The 4,538-nt window shown below is 40.3% G+C and overlaps 1 pseudogene; it reads right to left on the bottom strand.

The window, feature by feature from the left end:
- Positions 1–302: 302 nt before the first annotated feature.
- LOC118576523 lies at positions 303–1,665 on the bottom strand (annotated as a pseudogene).
- Positions 1,666–4,538: the final 2,873 nt, after the last annotated feature.

Genomic DNA, 4,538 nt, shown 5'->3' with positions numbered 1-4,538 from the left:
CCTCCATGCTATGTTATCTTCTTGTAGCTCCAATTTCCATGAGGGGGAAAGTGGAATTGGGCCATCTAATGTGCTCGACATCCTAAGTTCCTGGCTTCTGAGTGGTTACAATTTGTAATTTTTAAAACTTTTTAAAACAGCTTAGGCAAAACACAGCAGAGGAATGCCTGTGTGTGGACCAATTAACTGGGCTCCCTAGGACCCGACTGTCCTCTTTTTTCTTTACAGCCTATGACACAGATTCAGGTCTCACCTTGGGGTGGGTGGCAGCATCAGCACAGTGCTCTGAGTGCATGGGAAATTCACTTCATCAGCTTCCAGCCCCTGAGTGGCCTGGATCCAAAGGTTGTGGGTACAACCTGGGGCTGGTCACTCGGCATGTCTGCTCCTGTAGGTTGTTCTTCTGTGGAGAAGCCCATTTTCAGAAACCCTATGGGTTTCCCATTCAGAGGTGGCTCAGGGGAGCAGAACTCATCAGAAAGGCTATCCATTGAATTCATGTTGACTGCAGTGTCCCCTATAGCAGAGTCAATGATGTTAGTTGTCAATGAATCTCCTTCTGGGACTTTGTTATCTGAACAGGGCATCATCTCCAGGCTGGAGTATCTGCAGAGCTTTATGTAGATTCTGCATACCTTACCTCTGATTGGACGCACTGATTCACTAGCTTCAAGGTGAGAGAGAAGCGATGGGGACCTGCAGGGATCTCATTTAGCCAGGGCTTAGCTTGCTTGTGGCTATCCCCACAGCTCCATTAGTATTTGAGGACATTTATGGTTGCTGTTAAGTTATTTGTTTGCCTGTTTTTCAGGAATAACACAGTCTACTCACAGGTAGAACTGATGGTGCACATAGTCTCCATATCACTTGGAGGTATTTCCTTAGCTGCAGGAGGTACATGTTCTTGAATATGGCCCAGTCAAGGTTGGTCTACAAAGCTGATATATTGTTAGCCTCTACCAGATGGGGATCATGAGTAACTGTGTAATGATAATGTGGCAGAGTTTTGACAAATGGTAGGGAATGGGGCACATTGTGGTGGTGATGATTTGTGTACAGCATTAAGGATGGTTTCTACATATGGAAAGTGCCCAGTGACCAGAACACATAGGACAATGCCCAAGCTGCACAAATTAACTGCCAGTCCATCATGGGGTTTCCCTTGCCAAGATCTCTGGGGCCCAGTGGAGCAAGGAGACACAGGCCTACCCCAACATCTGCTCTCTGCAAGCTGAGTGGCCATACTAAAATCTCAAAACTTAACCTTGCCAGCTACATCAATGAGAAGGACATTCTCTAATTTAAGATGTGCAATGCATCTTTGGTGAAGAAAATGCACTGTTGATATGACCTGCTGGAATACTGGTCCAGTGGTCTCCTCTTTTCGATAGTCTATCTTCCTGATGAACACCTCCGGATCTTTTCCTGCAACATACTCCATTACCACATAAGGCACTGTCAGTCTGTCAGTGATATGAAAATATGAATTGTGTTACTGTGTTCCAAAGATTGAAGAATGTTTACTTCAGAGATGATGTAAGCCAGAGAATTTTGGTGTTTCTCCAGGATCTTGACAGCCACCTGTGCATGTGTGGGAAGGTGGCAGGCATGCTTCACCTCCCCAAATCCACCATAACCTAGAAATGTTAAGATTCTGAAATCCATTCAAGGATGTCCTACTCCCAGGGTCTGTCCATGATGTTCAACTTAATTTCAGTCACCATATTTTGTGGGAAATTTCAGGGGCACACAATGATAGAAAAAATATAGTTTTAGGATGGATGTTCATAGCTATGAAGTGTCTGTCTTGAACTCTGAGATGTCCCAAATGACCTAATGATGTGTTTAAGGGCCAAGAAATGTCAGACAAATCCAGAGGATAATTTACATAAACTAAATAAGAATGTAGCATGTGTTCAGAACCTGGTGACGGCTCCATACTCACAGTGACCACCGAACAATTCTGCTATATGGAAAGTAGCTATATCTAGTGCCAATATCATATAAAACAAACAAAGCTCACAAACAGAAATATGAGGTGTTTTTCTCCTGTGGATTTGGGCAAGAAGAGGACTGAGCATTTATAAAAGAAGATTATTTGTCCCAGAGTAGAGGAAGTGAAATAGAGCATGATTTTGACCAAAGTGCTGGTAGGCACATATGGAAATGGTATAATGAAATTGCTGTGGGTAGTATACAGTAACACATGCTCTAAACAAAGACAATTAAAACCAAATTAAAAAAAAATAAACACTAAATGAATTTTGAAATAGGAATTTGAGTACTAATGAAGAAATATAGAAGACATTCACAAATCAAAACCGGAATGTAAACCAATAACATAACTGTAAACATAAAATAGCAAACCTTGCCCTAGGACCAAAATCAAGAACCTTCATACAAACTCACTCTAGCAAGGTCCTGTAGATTGGAGATTCCTAGTCTGTCAGAGCCAATTATAAGTGCATTTGTTCTGTAGGCAACCAACAGCTTCTACAAGATATAAGGACAGGAGCCCAATGCAGGCAGTACCTACCATAGATTAGTTGCTAGCATTCCTCATAATGTCTCCTTGTGATGTCACCACAAGCAACTGACCAATCATGAGTTATCAAAACTGAGTGGTTTGGAATATGTTCTGTATCATAACCAGTGCCCTGAGTATTTTTCTCATGGCTGGCAACAAATCCCAGGCCATAATCAACTCTAGGGATGAAGAGGTTTTTTTTTGTGCACTGGCTTTCAAGAGACACTGAATCCATGGTGGTGGGAGCATCTTGTTCCCTATAGAGCTGGTAGTTAGTTGGCTGGTGACCCTGCATTTGAATTTGTCTATCGCCAATTGACACAGATCTTCTAGCTAGCTCATGATCCATGTGTTTCATAAATTCCCAAACTAGAAACCAAGTGCTCAACACATCTGACATTTAACAAAACCCTTTTGGATTGGCAATGTCTCATACAAACTGGTCATTTGAACACATGGACACACAAGAACAGTTGATGGTACAGTTGGGGAACTTTATATGGTGGAGTCTTAGAGGCAAAACTGTATCATTGGGATTGTTGTTGAAAAGAATCAGCATAGTCTTCCTTTGCTTTCCCTACTTCCTTTTTGAGTTTGAGTTTGTGACATTTTCAATCTCCTGCTTTTTCCTTCAAGATTCCAGCTAGTTTCCATGCCCCTGACCCATGGCATCATGGGCTTTTATCCCTCCAAAAATAATCCAGATAGACATGCTCTTTCTTAAGATTCCTTGTTTATAAACTTATAGTGCAACAGAATAGTAATCAATAAACAAGGGCCTAGCAAAGCTGGTTGCTCCCCATCCCACCCATGTTGCTCAGAAATCAAGGAAGGTTCATTGCTGCCACACAGTCAGTCACACATTGACTGCCTCTCCAACCCACCTCCACCAGTGAACAGTGACCATTGCAAGGAGCCTAAAATCCAGGTGCCTTCCCTGTCATGTAGCACCAGTCTCATATTAAATAACCCTGCTTCCTGGTAGTACAGGAACTCCCCTTCCCCAGAATCCTTGAATTCCATGGAGACATACTTCGATGGGAATGAAACTGCTTCAGACTCCCACTGTGTGGCCATTATCTTTAGAGTCCATTCACCAGGACAGAGGATCCCTCCTCGCACCGCAGCCCCTCTCTAAACTCCCATCTTCCCCTGCTCCCCACTAAAGAAATAAATTCATACAAAAAGAGAGATACAAGAATCAGTGTAAACTGTGGTGTTTTGACATGTATATAATGTAGAATAATTAAATGAAGATAATTAACATATCAAATCTCACCTTATTTGACATCGAGTTGTATTTTGTTGACATTTTGATATTTACTATTATTTACTTTAGAATATCTAGTATATTATCACTGACTATAGTCACTTTTTATGAAATGAATCTTAATCTTATTTCTTTGTTCCTTCTGAAACTTTGTGCAGTTGTTTAACTCTCCATGTCCTAGCACAATAATCCCTCACTTTGTAGGTTCTATAGGATTCTATTGTCTACTTCCATGATGTCTTAAGATTTCCCTTATAATTAAGAAGATGTTATATCTACCTTGCTGTACATGATTATTTTTTAAAAATAAAGTTCTTAATGTTCACCAAAAAAAAAAAAAGAATCAGTGTAAAACTTTAAAGTCTAAATAATAAAACCAGGTAACACAATTTGAAAAAACTAATGGGTTAACTATGTCTTATATTGTTTCCAGGAAATTTCATTGATTAATACAGCAATCTAAAGAAATAGATGTTATGATCCATAAATATTCCAGTAGTCCATAAAACTGAAGGAAGGGATACTTTCAAATCTTTTCATATGACAAACTCTTCTCATAAAATCCTTACTCGCTAACCAGGTAAAGTCACCTTGTAAAGAGACAAGTATCTGGCATAGTCATTGACTAAGAAAATGGGAATATCCTTAAGAAGAGTGCGAGATTCTTTTCTTCATAGTCAAAGACACATTAAAAAGACAATCCTTCATAATCAAGATGTGTTTTCTGGAAACTCAAGAACC

Source organism: Onychomys torridus, unplaced genomic scaffold, assembly GCF_903995425.1.
Source record: "Onychomys torridus unplaced genomic scaffold, mOncTor1.1, whole genome shotgun sequence".
Taxonomy (NCBI): Eukaryota; Metazoa; Chordata; class Mammalia; order Rodentia; family Cricetidae; genus Onychomys; species Onychomys torridus.
This window is presented reverse-complemented; position numbering and strand designations above follow the sequence as displayed.